This window comes from Fukomys damarensis, unplaced genomic scaffold, assembly GCF_012274545.1.
Source record: "Fukomys damarensis isolate Sample0158 unplaced genomic scaffold, DMR_v1.0_HiC HiC_scaffold_18, whole genome shotgun sequence".
NCBI classification, from domain to species: Eukaryota; Metazoa; Chordata; class Mammalia; order Rodentia; family Bathyergidae; genus Fukomys; species Fukomys damarensis.
In genome coordinates, this window is record NW_022900930.1 from 17530831 (window position 1) to 17549026 (window position 18196).

Here is an 18196-nt window from a genome sequence, read left to right on the forward strand (position 1 = left end):
AATTAGAAGACAGTAAATGCTAGGGAGAAAATCATAGCAAGGGGAAAAGGGTGTGGAGGTTGACAGTGGGCAGAGCTACAATTTTAAGTGGCATGGGCAGGACAGACATTGAAAAGAGGCAGTCTGAGTAGAAGATAATGAGGTAGTTAATATTGTGACTGCCGAGGAAATTGTATTCCAGACAGAGGGAGCAACTGGTGGAAAGGCTTAAAAGTGAGAATGTGATTTTATATTTCAAAAAGCTAGAAGGAAGAATTTTAAAAGTTTGTTTTTACTATAAAGAAATGATAACTATTTGAAGAGATACATATGTTTAACCTGATTTTTAAATTTTTAAATTTTATTTTATTTTGAGACAGAGTCTCATTTTGTAGTACATATTGGCCTTAAACTCACTATGTAGCCCAGGCTGGCCTCATGTCTATACTCCTGCCTCAGCCTCCAAGTGGTGGGATTACAGGCATGCACCATCATGCCTAGCTAACCTGATTTTTTAAAAAAGTAAGTGAAATGCTGTAAATTTGTTCAAAATTGTTATTATGAAGCTCAGCAATTTAGGACTTTCAAGCTCATTTCTCTATGGTAACCCAAACTGAGGAAATAATTTATATTCATGTAAATAGGCTTTCAAAATAAAAGCACTTAGTGTTCATATGACCAAAACAAAAGGCCCTTTAGCAAAAATTAAGTAAATCTGAATAAAGTATGTACTTTACCAATGTTTTACAAATTGAGAATGTAATGGCATATTCGTCTGCAAAAGAGAGCTGATATAGCTGGAGCAGAAGACACAAGTGGAAAATAAAAGGATTAAATCAGAGAGATGGGGAGAGGAGAGATTTTAATAGAGCACGAAGAACCATTGTAATGATCTAGGCTTTATTCTGGGAACATGTGTAATTCTATAAGAGAAGTGGTGATTTTTTCCCCCTACTAGAGGAATCGATCGATGCTTATCTAATCTGACAAAATCAGTTTGTTTTTTTCTTTTTTTGCAGTACTGGGGATTGAAGCCAGAGCCTTCATACTGAGCTACATCCTCAGACCAGTTTTTTGATTTTGAGATAGCATATCACTTAATTGCCCATGCTTGTGGTTGTACTTAGGATCTTTCTGCCTCAGCCTTCCAGAGTCACGATTTTCAACCAAAATCAGATTCTTAAGGCAGGAAAGGTATCAGTTGGCATATTCTTAATTATGCATATTACTCAAAGGCCTACTGTATACTATTGATTCTCTTTTCAAACAAATTATAATTTAAATCTTTCCTGAAATTATACTATTTTATGTAAATGCTACATAGAATCATCAAATTTAAGACAAGGATAACCTGTTTAGTGTAGAAGAGTCAGCATAAGTAATCAAATTGTTTATGAGAATAGCTGAAGTTCTTGTCAAGCTGTGTACTTCTGATCTCCTCCCTAACATTCCAAGGTTCCTGAGGTGGAGCCTTGATTTAAAATCATTGCAGTGTAATCACCCCACCCTGAATGAACTATACCATATCTAATTTCACATTACCTAAAACAGGTATGGCTTGATTTATTACAACTTTTGTATACAAAACTTTGTACCAGATGGTCAAGAAATATAGTGTTTCATTTTTAAAAATAAACATTTTTAACATCAGTATTTATCAAATTAACGTAAACTTCTTAGCAGCTTTTGTATATTTAAAATGTATTCTGAATTTCAAAACAAATTTTTGTTCATCTTTTTAGGCAGGAACCCATATAAGATGTAAGAATTGGAAAATCAGAGGTTATATAAAATTATTACATGTTTCTTTTCCTCTCATAGCTTTGTCCACGCAAAGAAAATTACTTCGTTTTTCTTTTAGAAAAATATGCTAAATCATTATTTTTAGCTTAAGGTATGTACTTATGTTTTATTCTATTATAAAACAAGATTTAGTGCAGACCTTTACTCTTATCTCAATATCAAAGTTAGATTATCTTTCATTTTGTACTTATCCTTGTTTTTTTGTGAAAGATTTTTTTGTCTTATTGAATCCCTAAAATTAGAATTGAAGAGCTACTTTGAAAAGCCACTTTGAGCCACTTTCGTCCTATTTCCACTTTCCTTGATAAGACATGATTCTGAACAGAAAGTTATTTTGTTCTTTTTGTAACACTGGAGATTGAATCCAGGTATCTTGTGCATGCTGAACACATGCTTTACCACTGAGCTATCTCACCAGTTTTAGAAGGCTAATTTCACTAAGACTTAAATCTTATAATTTATAAATGTTTTCGTTGTTCTAACTTTGTATTTTGACATAGTTGCATTTCACGGAAATGATTAAAATTAATTATTTAATGCTCCACAGTGTTTCTAATCTCTTGGCAACAAATTCATTTATTCTCTTAATAAATGTTTAGTACTTGGACTGAAAGTATAGCTCCGTGATAGATCATATGTTTAGCATGCCCAAGGCTCTGGGTTCACTAAAAAAGAACAAAAAAAGAGCATTTAATGTAGGTGCTTGGTCAGTAGCATAAATCAAATGAATATTTTGAAAACTTTTGATATATTTAGTTCATTAGTCCAGATTCTACCCTTTGGTTAATTTTTGTATTGTGGATGTTTCATCAAACTCAATTCCACTCCATTATGTGGCAGCTACATTTCTTGAATGAGACATATCCTTGTCACTGGGGGCAGGCCCTGATTAGTGTAGGAAATTTAAAGTTACTTTATCCCTCTTACCATAGTGCTTGGTTTAGGCCTTAGTGAATCAGATGCTTGAATGAAACAAGCTGGGATTTGAAGCTAAAGATTATTGCTCAGTAATTTAGGCAATTTTCCTCTCTCTTCTAATAGGAAAGAGGAAGTTAGTAGTCCCCACTGCTGCTTGTTATTCATGCCATAATCTTGAAGGGAGCCGCCTAAGATGAAATAGATACCATGGACAGTGCAGTTGAAAGATTGAAATAAACTGGGTCATTGATAACATTGTTAAGATAGCTAGATCCACCAACCACAGAGCCTGTCCAGCAACTGAACTTTTCATTTACATGAGCCCCTACTCTTCCGTATTATTGAATCCAGTTCAAGTGGCTTTGCTTGCAAGTTTAATTATTGTGTTGGAGAGCATCCTAACTGACATACACTGGTAAATCTAAAACTAGGTTCCTAAAAATAGGTAATTCTTCCCTTGCTATAGCAGAGGAGGATGCACCATTAAGCTATGAAGCTTGAATTCCAGTACCTTTACTTGTTCAGGACCCTTGCTAGCCTTCTACCAGATTTTACACTTATAATTTTGTATTCTTTGAAGAATACCATCCAACTTGTATAAGCTTCAGGCTTCACAAAACCTGTGAGATGATTTGGGCAAAAAACTTCACCTTTCTCTCCAGTCCCTTCCATTTATGTCTTCCTAGAACAGGAATGACTTATCTAATTGGTAAATAGCTGAAAGGTTTACAACACGTGTGGCCTGGTCTCTCATGACTCTTTCATTCATATCTGCCTGCTGCATTGGTAGGCTCACTGCAGCTACCCCTGGGTGACAAAATGGAAGCAGAAGCAGTTGCTGCCATTGACCTCTTCTTACAAAACTGTTAGTTTCCTGTACATTTGAAAAACAGTGTGTTAATGTGAAAATTATGAAGAAAGAATTCTGAAAAGGAAGCTTTGGGAGACACAGAGAACAGGTGGTCAGGGAATAGAGCCTTCTGTATTTTCATTCCTAGCTATCAGTGGTGCAGGTGTTATCCCATCCCTCTCCAACTTGCCCTCACTTTACAGCATTTTCCCTCATGTCAGAAATTGTCTGTGCCTCTTGGATATACTTTGCACCTGCACAGATTAATTCCAGAGGATGATGAATTAGAATCCCATTTTGACCTTGGGTCCAAGCTGTTTACCCTATTTCAACATAATCAGCAACAGTGTTGATAATGAACCACTTCTAATGCCTGTGTATATTTGTTTCTCAACTCGGAAAGGTGAAGAATATGATGAGCACCCTGAAATAAAAGAATAAGCCAACAATAGCAATGATATATGTACAAAAATACTAAATGACTATTAAATACAAAGCAGACCACTAGGTGCTGTGAAAGGTACATATGCAGTCACACAGTAACTCCAGATCTCAGGGATTTTGCATCTACAAGGGATATAACATACATCCGTACTTATGGATGTAACTCCAGTTCAAACATATTTTACATATATTCAGTTATATTAGATCAAATAATGGAATTGGCATTTTTTGAGGCAAAAAGTATTTGAATGTCATTTTCATATGGCCAACCTAATGTTACCAACATCCAAAGTGTTCACAATTATAGATGCTCCTTGACTTATGATGGGGCTATGTCCTGATAAATCCATCTTAAATTGAAAATACCACACATCAAAAATGCATTTAACACACCATAGCTCAGCAACACAGTGCCCTGTATGGCTGATTGTTTCCCTCTGTGATCATGTGGCTGCGGCTCGATGCCACTGCCCACATCATGGGATGCTAGCCTAGGACAAGATCAGTAGTCCACATTCAAGGTAAATATTCTGCTGCATGTGCATCACTTTCACCCTATAGTAAAGTAAAAAAAAATTAAGGTCAAACTGTCCTAAGTTAGGGCTGTCAGTTGTTGACCTGGAATCTGGTGCCACTGCACTATAGTTAGCATCTGTTGACCTCTGGTATCACTTGCTTCAAAGTTATCACAGTTGCCTCCCTGTCACTTTTAAGAATATAATTTATGTGAATATTTTTAGTATTTCAATATCCACAAAGACAGTCTTTATTTCTTCTTCTTTTTAAAGACAGTCTTTCTAATATTCTGGTTTCTTGACATCTTCTCTTGTAATACTGTAGGCCTCCTTTACATTAAATATCAAATTCTATGGTCATAGCTCCTTTTTTTAAGTACTGAGGAATTGTAGCTAGCCTTGCAAATTTTAGGCAAGTACTCTAGCACTGAGCTATACCCCCAGAAATGTGGTCTTATGTTTAACATTGGAACATCTGCTTCCTCTTGGTTCTGGGATATCACTACCTTTTGATTCTTCTTTGATGCACTGGGCACATCCTGAATATGCTGTTGTTTTCTTCTCATCAGCTGACCTATATATGCAGAAGTACCCAGAGCTTGGTCTTCAAATGTCTTTTCTTCTTTATATATGCTTATCTTTTACGTGATCTCACTCAATCTCATGGCCTTAATGCTATCTGAATATTGATAACTGTTATGGTTTAAATGTTTTTCCTCTAAAATTTAGTTGTTGCCAATTTGATATTATTAAAAGGTGATCTTCAATAGGTAGCTTCAACTAGCTTTTGGCCTCTTTTCCTCCTCTGTTTTCTCTGATTTAAAGATGCAGTATGAAGGCCCAAAACTTGATCTTGAACTTCCAAATCACCAGAACTGTGAGAAAATAAAATTTTTAAAATAAATTATACAGTCTCAGGTATTTTGTCAATGTGTGGTATTGGGAATTGAACCCAGAGCCCTCATACTAAGGTACATCTTCAGCACTTTTTTGATGTTTTATTTTGTACCCCCTACCCTGTTAAGTTTATTGGTACATTTAAAGCAAACAATACAGTTCTATTTATCCTTAAGATCTTGTACCTTTACATGATATGTCTTGGTTCTTATTTTTTCCCCATTTCCCTGCCATCTCTTCACCCACTTCACCCTGATGTTTTATTTTCACATGATCTCACTATATCATTAAATTACCCAGGTTGGGCTCAAACTTATGATCTTCCTGTCTAAGTCTCCCAGAGTGCTGTGATTACAGCTGATTTTTCTCTTTCTTACCACATACTCACTGTACCAGCAAATCCTATTGGTTTTACCTTCAAAATAAGTGATATCCAGAATCCAACCACTTCTCACCACTTCTACTGCTGCCTTAGCTCGTTACTCTCATCTTGATTACTCCAGCTTTTTTGCATCATCCATCAAATCTCCACACAGAACATGTTACTCCTCTCAGAATTGTCCAGTGACTTCCCATCTTACTAAAAGTGAAAGCCAGTGTTTTTACGGTGGCCTGTAAGCCCCCTGAAGTCTGGTTAGCCTCCTGTTACCTGTCTTATCTCATGCTCTACAAGTTTCTGTTTCTCGTGATAGTTCATCAAATAGGCCTTCTTTCTGAACTTCAGACATGCTAAGAATGTTCCACACAAGGAACTTAGCACTTACTGTTTCATGATCTGAACTGTTCTTTCCAAATATATATGTGAATCACTCAAATGTTCAAATAAATCCTTTTAAGGCACTTCTGCACTCTACAGGTACTCCTTATCCTTACCTCACTTAACTGCAGATGTTATTACTACCTGATCTAATACATATTATCTTTTTATTTTTTAGCATGAGTCTCCCTCTAATCAGAATGCAAACTCCATAAGAGCAAGACTTGTTTTATTTACTACTGTATTCTCAGTACATAGCATGATGTTTGGCATGGTCAATGAATATTTGTTGGCTAAAATTTATTAACTAAAATAACTGCATTAACATCATATACCATATGATATCTAAAGTAATATAAAGAATTACCAAATTATAATTGGATTGGTTTCCAGAAGTTTTAAAGTTGGCCATAAGGAATATATATATTAATTCTTTATGTGCTGTTATTCTCATGAGAAATATGAGACTTATGCTAAGTAATTCTCTTTAGGTTTCCTGATTATACCTCACCACTACGATAAATTTCCAGATCAGATCACAAAATCTTATCTAAGTCATATAACTCATATAAAGTAGTTATTAAAAGAAAGGATGAAAATGGATGACTCATCTTATATGCAAACAACTATGCTTGACTTTAGGTGGACTTTCTAGCTTTCTAGATTTTGCAGCCAATTACATTTGTTCTTCTCTTTCATAAACCTATCTCTTCCTATCCCTCCCCCCCAACTTAAATTCTGTGATCAGTTACTCACCTGCCACTGCAATGTTTTAGCTTTCTGTCCTCCCACTCCCCTTTATTTTTTCCTATTCTGTAAAAACTCAATCCTGGATACATACAGCTATCTGTATCTTCCACATATGTGGATCTGGGCTTCTGTATTAGGCAGCATTAAAAATTCATGATAAGTACTATATTGAATAGAGGAAGTGATAATGTATATCCTTGTATTGTTGATTTTAGAGGGAATGCTTTTAGTTTTTCCCCATTTTAGTATGATGCTGGCTATAGGTTTGTCATACATAGCTTTTATCATATTCTTGCATGGTTCTTCTGTACGTGATTTTTTTCAGATTTTGTCATGAAGCGGTGTTGGATTTTGTTGACAGCCTTCTCTGCATCTATTGATATGATTATGTAGCTTTTAATGTTGCTCTTTATGTCATGTATTACATTTACTGATTTATGTATGTTGAGCCATCCTTATATCTCTGGAATGAAACCTATTTGATCATGGTGTATGACCTTTTTTTTTTGGTACTGGGGATTGAACTCGGGTCCTTGCGCTTGCAAGGCAGGCCACTGAACTGCTGAGCTAAATCCCTGGCCCTTTATGACCTTTTTGATAATGTGCTACATTTTATTTGCTATTGTCTTATTGAAAATTTTTGCATGTGCTTATTAATGAGATTGGCCTATAGTCTAGTATTATCTGGTTTGGGGATCAGGGTGATACTGGCTCCCATAAATTAATATGAGAGGATTCTTCCCCTTTCAATTTCTTTGAAGAGCTTGAGGAGTGTTGGTGATGTAGCATCCTTAAAGGTTTTGTAGAATTCAGCAGTGAACCCATCAAGTCCTGGGATTTTCTTAATTGATAGATTCTTTATTACTGAGTCAATCACCTTCCTTATAATTGGGTTGTTAAGCATAGTCATGTTTTCTTGGGTTAGTTTTGGAAGTTTTTATGTGTCTAGGAATATGTCCTTTTCCACACAATTTGCTAGTGTGTTGGAATATAATTTTTTGAAGTAGTAACTAGTTTCTTTGTTTAGCTAGAGCAATGAGATAAAGGAATCAAGTAAAAGGGGAGAAACTAGAGACATTTATAGCTAGATGGATGCACATTGAAGTGATACTGTTAAGTGAAATAAAGAGGACACATATGTAAATACCAATTAGTTTCTATAGTGTAAGAAACTGAAAGTGTAAAGAAGGACTAAAAGGTATAATTAAATAATATAAAATAGGAAGAAAAGGTGCAAAAGGGAAGGGAAAGTGGGAGAAATAGGGGAAAATAAGGGAATGGAATTAATAGAAAAAGAAAAAAGGTAAACAAAGTCTTTGTAGAAGGGAGAGAGGGAGTGGTTGAAGGGAGGGCAGGGAAATGGGGAAAAAATAAGAACCAAGATGGATTCTGTAAAGGTGCAAATTTCCAATGATGAATGTCATTACATTGTATACCTTAAATGTTACCGATAAAATTAGTTTTTAAAAAAGAAAAAATAAATAAAAGGGATACATATAGGAATGGAAGAACTCAAATTATCATTATTTGCAGATGACATGATACTCTACATAAAAGACCCAAAGAACACAAAAAACTCTTAAAATTAATAAACAATTTCAGCAAAGTAGCAAGGTACAAGATTAGCACTAAAAAATCATTAGCATTTGTGTACACCAACCAAGAATGGGAGAAGGGTATTATGAAAACAGTACCATTCACAGTAGTAGCATCAAGAAAAATGAAATAGCTAAGAATTAATCTAACCAAGGAAATGAAAAACCTTAACAAAGAAAACTACAATACCCTGAAGAAGCCTATTGAAGACATCAGAAAATGGAAAGATGTCCTCTGCTCCTGGTTAGACAGTACCAATATTGTCAAAATGGCCATACTTCCAACATTACTATACAGATTCAATGCAGTCCCAATCAAAATACTAACAGCATACTTTACAGATCTAGAGAAAATGATCCTAAAATTCATATGAAACAAAAAGAGACCCAGAATAGCAAAAGTAATTTTGGGCAATAAGAGCAAATCAGGCAGCATAGCAATACCTGACTTCAAGCTATGCTACAAAGTAATAGTGATTAAAAAATGGCATGGTACTGGAACAAAAAGATACATGGATCAGTGGAATAGAGGTAAGGATGCAGAAAAACCCCACATACACATTCAGCTACAAAACTTCTTGCCATTTATTGGGGTCGGGGTAAAAGTACCTACTCTAATGCTCAAATTGGAAACTTAAGAGTTGCTCTGACTCCTTTCTTCTTTTATCTCCTACATTTAACTTTAGTGGTTAAGACAGTTAATTATGTTTTGAGCAATTCTGTCAACTTTTGTCCATCCTCACTGCAATCATGCTGGTCCAGGCATCATAATTTCTTGCCTCTACCAGTGCAATTAATTCTTACCTAGACTCATTGTTTTCTCTCACTCTTTTCCAAAACATCCTCTAAATTGCAACCACAATGACCTTTAAAATGCAGATTTAGTAATATCACTTCTTTGCTGTCAGTGTCTCCTATTAATATTATTAAGACCAGAATTAAAAAAAAAAAAAGCAGTTCCTCCAAACACCCTGCTCCCTCCTATCTGTCTTCCTTCTCATGAGATTCCTATGTGTGGAATATTTTCTCTATGCCAGTTGTTACACATGTAACTCCTACTCATCCCTCACAGTTACCCTTGACATATGTCCTCTTTAGAGAAGCCTTCCCTGACCTACATCTTTCCAAACCAACCTGTTCACTCTATTAACCAAATCTCAAATATTGCCAGTAATTTGCAAAATTATTTTCTTAATAATTCATGAATGTTTGATGTCTGCTTTCTTAATCTCTAAACCCTATGAAGACAAAGATCTTATCTATGCTATTTATCACTATATCTGCAGTATCTAGCACAATGCCTGATAGTGTAGATACATAATAAGTATGTGATGATCAACTAATTGACTATTTATAGAGCTGAGAAAACTACCTCTGTAAATAAAAATGCTTAGTGATGAAAGCACTCAACTTCTAACCTGGGTTTTACAAGTCTCTCTTCCTTCCTTATTTCCTTCTCCTTCTTCCTCTTTCCATACACAAAGAAACGATAGTAACAATATCGGGCCCATACATAGGAAGTCTCCATCGTGACGGGCATTAGAAGAAGTGTGAATTCCAGAATAAAGATAGGGTCAAGGACCACGGGATGAGACATCTTGGTGATAAGGTGGTCATACGAAGTGGGCGTCCAGTAAGATGTCATTAGGCCACGGGGACAAGTCCTTAGAAGGGGCCGACCTAACTGTCCTGGGACTCTAGTCTTTCTCTGGCTTCTTGTGTCACCATGTGATTTCTTCTTTCACGTATCCTCTCCACTGTGATGCCATCCACCATGAGGCCTTCATCAGAGCCAAGCTGATGCCATCACAATGCTCTCGAGTCTTCAGAACTGAGAGATGAATAAACCTCTTTATGAACTGTCCAGCATCAGGAATTTAAACATAGTAACAAAGACTCATTCAAAAATATTACAAATATCTTCTCCAACTACAGATTGAATTCTCACTCCCTCATTTTACTTTTTTAAAATTTATTTATTTATTTATTTTTGGTACCAGGGATCGAACTCAGGACCATGTGTTTGCAAGACAGGCAGTGGCACCACTGAGCTAAATCCCCGGCCCTTGACTTTCTTTTAAATAAAATCGATTCAAAGGTTTTGCACACACAAAATTCTATATATTAACATTCACAATATGAATCAGAGATAAGTATATAGTACTCACAAAACAATCACTATAATCTATGCCATAAATCTATTTATCACCTTCAGAATTTTCTGCTGACCTTTTTTTTGTGTGTGTGTGATAAGAAAATGTAAGATTTACCATCCTAGTGAATTTTTAAGTGTACCGTGCAGCATTTTTAACTGTATGCTTTGTTTTATAGCAGAGCTCTAGGACTTATCATGTACAACTAGAACATTGTACCCTTTGCATAATACCTTCCCATTTCTTTCCCCTTCTCCCAGCAACTTCCATTTCACTTTGCTTTCACGAATTTGATTTTTTTACATTTTTCATATATCACTCGTCCCTGTGTGTCTGGCTTATTTCACTTGGTATAATATACTTCAGGCTCAGCCATGTTGTAGCAGATATGCAGAACTTCATTTTTTAGGATTTGTATTCCATTGTGTGTATATACCACATCTTCTTTATCCTTTATATGTCAATGGGAATTTAGGTTGCTATTGCTAATAATGTTGTAAAACATGGGGATGCCGATAATCTCTTTGAGATCCTGGTTTTGATTCCTTTAAATATATACACACAAATTAGATTACTGAATTGTATATAGTTGTTTTTAGTTCTGTGAGGCATAAGTAGTGGTGCACCACTTTCTATGCCCATCAGTGGTGTACTACAGATCTTTTTCCACATCCCCACCAGCATTTGTTACCTGTTGTTTTTTGTTGAAGCCAGACTAACAGGTATGAGCTGTATCTCATTATAGTTTTGATTTGCATTTCCTTGATGATGAGTGATGTTAAGTACCTTATCAAACATGATGGCCATTTATGTGTCTTCTTTGGGGAACTGTCTATTAAGGTTCCTTAGTTTAACTGTTTTTTTTTTTTTTTGAGTTGTGCAAGTTTCTTATATATTTTAGATATTTACTTGTCACTAGATGTATGGTTGGCAAACATTTGCTTTCGTTCTGTAGGCCATCTCTTTGCTTTCTTGATCATTTTCTTTGCTGTGCCTTTTAAATTTGTTATCATCCCACTAGGGTATTTTTGGTTTTGTTTCCTTTACTTTTGATGTTACTTCCAGAAAATCACTGCCAAAGCCTATGTCCAGATGTTTTCCCCTAGGAATTTTATAGCTTCAGGCTTTATGTCTATCTTTAATCTCTTTTGAATTTATTTTTGTGTAAGGTATAAAATACGAGTCCAATTTTTTATTTTTTGTGTCGATATCCAGTTTTCCCAGCCAATTATGAACATCCCCCATTGTGTAATCCTGGCATCCTGGTCAAAGTTCAGTTGACTGTATACATGGATTTATTTTTAGACTTTCTCTTTACATTAGTGTATACAGTATGCCTGTTTTAAAGCCAGTACCATACTGTTTACGTTACTATTAGCTGTGCAGTATATTTTGAAGTCAAGAAGGGTCAATCCTTCCAGGCTTATTCTTCTCTCTTAAAACTGATTTGGCTGTTTGTGAACTTCTGTGGCTCCGTGTGAGTTTTAGGACTTATGTCTATTTGAAAAAAAAATACATCATTGGAACTTTGGTAAAAACTGCAACTAGAGTTGGCTCTGGGTGGTACAGACATTTAACAATATTTTTCTGCTCTGTGAGATGTCTTTCCATTTATATTTGTCTGCCTTAATTTCCTTTATAGTTTCCAGTGTAGAACTCCTTTATCAGTGCTTTAGAGTCCAGTGTAGATCTCTTTCATTTAAATTTACTCCTAAGTATTGAAAATACTTTTTTTTTTTTTTTTTTTTTGGTACTGTGAATTGAATCCAGGGCTTTTGTCTTTTTACAGGTGGTTTAATTTAGTTTGTTTGTTTTGTTGATGACTTTTACACGTGTGTCCATCAGGGATACTGGTCTACAGTCTTCTTGTATCTGTTTGGCTTAGTGTGATACTGCCTCATAAAAATGTAAGAAACAATTCTCCTGTTCCAGTTTTTGGAAAAGTTTAAGGATTGGGTCCAGTGTGGTGGTGTATTCCTGTAATCCCAAGCACTCTGGGAGGCTGAGGCAGGAGAATTGCAGATTTAAGCCCTGCCTGAGCAATTTAGTGACTTCAGTGAGACCTCATTTCAAAAAAATATATAAATGATTAGTGATGTAGCACAGGGTAAAGGCCTGGGATTCAATCTGCAGTATCATTAAAAAATTACTTTGGTATTTTTTGCAAGGATTTGTAATGGATTAATTTAAATCAGTACCTATTTTTATTATTTTAATTATAAAAAACCCTGTACAAATTAAACATTTTATTCTTTTGTAAAGTTTTGCTTAGCTTTATAATTTTTGGTACTGGAAATCGAACTTAGGGCCTCACACTTGCTAGGCCCATGTTTTTAAAAGTATCTTTAGTTTTTTTTCCAACTCTGGTGATCACTTTCACTTTTCCTTAAATTATCTATTGAATTATTTTGTTTTAGCTCTTTCTAGACAGTTCCATAGGGTATAGCACTCTAGATTGAGAATTATTTTCTCTGAACTTGTATTCTTCTGTTGTATTTTGGTTTCATACCTGTCAGTGAGAAGCCAGAAATTATCTGAATTGATGTACTTTTATGGATTTATGGATGCTTTTGTTTTTTTTCCCCATGTACATTAGTAGTTTGTGTGTTTTATTTTGGGGGGGCATTTTTGACAGGGTCTGTGTAGTTGAGTCTGACCTAGAACTCATTATGCAGCCCAGGCTGGTCTCAAACTCACAGTAATCCTCCTGTCTCAGCCTCCTGAGTGCTGGGATTATAGGGGTGCGCTACCACGCCTGGCTGTGTTTTGTAATTTATATTTGGGATTCTCTGGGACTCTGAGATTTACCTAAAAAAAATTCCTTAACTGTAATCTTTACTGCCTCTTCTGCAGTCTATTACCTCTTTATGGTCCTTCAGTTGGGCATATATTAAAATTCTCATGCTCTTTTGTCTCTTCAAATTCTAATTCATCATACTTCCCTTATCTCTGCAGCTGAGACTGCAGTCATTTGTTAAGATATCTTCTAGCTTATTCTCTCTCATCTATTTAATCTATCCAATCAACTTTTGTTTTGAGACAGGGTCATACTATTGTCCTGGCTCATCTTGAAGTCGTAGGCTCAAATACCTCTCCTGCTTCAACCTCTCAACTACTGGGACTACAAGTATGGCACCACTACCATACCCAACTATTTTTTATTTTTTGAAGTTCTTATATTTTTGTTTTGATGCCGCAGTCTTTATATATTTTGGCTTGGTTCTTAAGGTGTCTGGTTTCTCTTTATTTGCAATGTGAACTGCTTATTTTCCATGGGATAATCTCATTTTGGTGGGATTTATTTTAAAGCAGAACCAATCGGGACAACTCTGAATTCATTTTTCTTGAGATCCCCTACCCGTTTTAATAGCAGAGGCAGTGTGATTTTGTTACAACCCCACCTAAGGCTAGCTAGTGGTTATATCTTAGGGATGATCTTTTGTCCTTCCCTTCCATTTGGTATCAGGTAATAAGACAAAATGATTCTCTTTCATTTAGTTAAATTTGTTCTTCACTTACCACCACCACGGCGGTACAACTGTTGTGGTCAGATTCCCTCCTGAAATAGCCCAGGCTTCTACCTCTTGTATTTTTGAAATTTACCAAGGCAGAAGCTCCACTTCTCTGATTTTGGCAGGAACTCCCAAGTGAGAGTCAGAGCAAACAGGTACTCATTCACTAGAGTTCCTGCTTTTTTCTGTTTGCTTTCTATATATTCCATACATTGTGCCAGATGAGTAGTACTTTAAAAATATTTTATGTATTTGATTAGTTGTTTTAATAAGTGTCATTCACTTATTCTCAATCTAGAGTGCTACTCCCTATGGAACTGTCTGAGAGAAAACCTGGCTTTATGAAATCAAGACAAAACTCTTCACCTTCCCTTGAATTTTATGAGATTCCCAGAAAATAGTCGGTGCATGTAGTATTTATTTGCTTCCACTATGTAGTTAAATGGTAGCGCTATTAGCACCATTTCCTTCAACTACTATGAGTTACAATAAAGGGAAGTGAAGCAGAATCACATAAGAATGAAAGTGTTGTCAGAAATGTGACTATTCACCCTTCATTTCTTTGATCATTAATTTTCTAATATTAAAGAGAAAATTGAAGTTCTTACAATTGAAACTAGGTAAGATGTGGAATTAGAGGTAATATATTTTTATTACATTGAAAATAATGTTATACACACTCAACACTTTATAACTGTTACTGTATTCATTAAAATGTTTACTAGGTTTACAAGCTGTCAATTAAATAATTTAATAGTAACAGATACTGTAAAGAACTGAAGAAATAGATTTCTAAACTTTTCTAACTTTGAAATACCATATTAATTGTTACAAAGGCAAACCCTGATCCCCTGACGGGATTAGTGGTGGGATTTCTAGTAGTGAACATGGGCAACAGGGTCTCTACTTTTTGGACTTGAAATGACAGGGGAATAAGGTATAAGCAGGGTCTGAGCATACTGAACTGAGGATGTCTTTGATCTCCTTGGATGCCTCATCCACGCATTTCCGGTAACAGGCTACTAGGACTTTAGAGATGAACTAAGAAAAGCATAACTGATGGCCTTCACATGGACTCAGAAATCTACACCTGCAAGCCACTTCCTCAGAAGCAGAGCAAGATCCAGTAACTTGTATTACAGCATACATCGCTTGATCACCAAGTGATGCCCATTCACCTCGATGAGCTTGCTGCCCTTTTGTAGTGTGCCACAATTGTGGCAGTCTTGTTGACTTTGAAAACCTGCATGGACTACAGCAGGCTGCACAGATGAGAGCTCCTCACTGTACAACCAAGAAAGGGAAGCTCAGGACACCAATTCCACCCTATCCTAGACTTTTTAAAGACAAAAAGAATGAACAGTTATGCTCCAGGAAGAGTCAAAAGGTAGAGATAAGGACTTCTCATCTAGGAAGAGTAAGTATCAAAGACAAAATGTTTCTCCACTGGCCTGTCACTAATACAAAGTGGAGTAAAAGATGAGCTGACCTATCAAGACAATTTTTAAGGTGAATAAATACTGGGTAACACTGAGGGTGGAAGGCAGCAAAGAGAAAGATGACAGTTTTCAGGAGGGTGAAGACACTGATGAAAAGCAATGCAGAGCTGTAGTGGTCATGTGGGTGGATGGTATGTATTTCAAAGTCTGTATTGATGGAAGAGGATAGTGAGAAATTTCAAAATTAGCAGTTATGGACATGGTACACGATTCTTTAACTCTAGGTATACTGGAATGAGACTTAAATTCAAGGAAAAATGCAGAAGCTCCATTTGCAGAGGAGATTCAACAGTAAATCTACTACATTTTGTGAAGGAGCTGTGAGATAGGAGATTCTCTCTGTTGCCCATATTGGGCAAGGTGAACTGCTGGAGTTAAGGGATCCTGTTTCAGCCTCCCAATACTTAGGGTTGTAGGAGTGCACCACCATGAGCAGCTTTTGTTTAGCTTTCTACTAGATATTCAAATCTTTGCTCATTTTTCAATTGGTGTAGAAGAAGCACATTGGTATGGAATGAGATTGTGGTAGTAAAAGAAACATGCACAATGAAAAGTAGGTCATAGTAAATGGACAGGTGGAAGACACTGAACAGGCACCAGTGGAATACATGTCTTCAAGACTTTTAGGCTAAGAATAAAGAGCAGAGGAATATGAAGGCATGTATGGGCAATTATTTATCTAACGAACAAACAATTGCTGCTGCTCTGCTTTAAAGTTAACCAAAAGTAGAATTTATGGGTCTGAGGAGCTAAAGAACAGCCTAGGATTGGGTGGAAGACATGGCTCAGTGGTATACAGTCTTGCCAAACTGGACCAAAAGCCCTGAGTTCAATCTGCATCACCATAAAAACAAGACAAAAACTGAATAAAAAATCCTAGGTTGGTCTGTCAACTGGTTATTTGAAACAAGTTATTTTGCTCTAGATAGCAATTTACATACACAAAAGCCTAAGACTGAATGAGCACTCATGGTCTGCTAAACTATTATATTAATTTTAGATTTTCCTGAGCCTCAGTATATCCTTGAATTATTTTTTTCTGGCATTAAAGAAACACTACACCCAAAAAGAACCACAGGAGAAAAGTGAGATAAGAAGTGAATACCTTAGTCACAGAAGCATGAGGGGATAATACAGAATGTGATTGACTGCAGCTACCTAGTCACAATCAGCCATGCAATTCAAACAGCTTGACTTTGCCAGGCTGTATTTGCAGGGTCTAAGGTTAGAAGTCAAGAACTGATTAGAATAGAGAGATATGCATGCCAGGCAGTATTTGGGGATCTAAGGTTAGAAGTCAAGAACTGATTGGAATAGAGAGATATGTACTGTTTTCTCTATGTTCACTGAGGACCAAGGACAGTCATCAGAAAACTGCAGGACAGAAAAATAAATGCTGCTACATCCTTTCTTCTCTAGTAGCACTCAGAACAAGATTGCAAAACCTTATTATTGATGTGCAAACACTGTGTACAAAAAATAGCCACCTACCTGCAGGTGTTAATCTGTAAGTCATCACTTCACACTCTGCAAACATATGAAGCAATTTGAAACACAAGGCTAAATGGAAAGGTTTACTTTTCTTCTGTCACAAAAAACCTCAGTAAAATTTAAGAGCATTCCACTGGCATAAAAGTAAACAGAAATACTCTATACCAAATAGTGCTAGATATTTCCGTCAAGCACAGAACAAGAAATGTAAAAAACCACAATCTGCTTTAATACCATCAAGTTCCTACAATGGAATATGCACTTTAAAATAGGCTGAAAATAGGTGGGTGGAGAAAGGGGCATAAAATGTATGATTCTTTTCATTTTGTTTCTAATCTACTCACTGAATGAAATGGATTTCAACATTAGCAAGCTTAAAGAAATCATTATGGAGCTTACATACACTGAGCTTCTCAACTATTAGTATAACAATACCATAAAACAATAGTATTGTGAGGAAAGCCAGTTTTGATATTTCTCATCTCATTATAAACACTATCATGTCATATTAATTTGGAAAATACAACATACTAATCTCACATTTTATTTTTCAGTCATAAGAAATTAAGAGTAACTTTATAGTTATTCTAATAGTGAGCTGAAAATAAGCCATGGACTGATCAGTCTATACTAGATCTGAATCAGGATCTCTACACTATTTAGATTCCAATCATTTGGTTTTATGAGTCTCTTATGGGTTCAGGCATATTTTAAGATGTATGAATGTATATATTTAACGATTTCTTGATTTAGGATGTCAGAGTTTTGTATCTGTATCTAGAAAAGCACAGATCCTTAATCTGGGGAAGAAAGATTAAGAAAATCAGGAGCATGGGTTATGGCAGAGTAGCTTTTTAGGCTTAACTTTTTTTGGAAAACAAAAACAAAAACAAAACTTTGGACTAAATATTTTTAAAATTAAAAGCTGATGGAGGGCCAGGGATTTAGCCCAGTGGTTCCACTAGGTAGTGGAACCTTAACAAGTGCAAAGATGATCCCTGGTACCAAAAAAAAAAAAAAAAAAAAAAAAAAA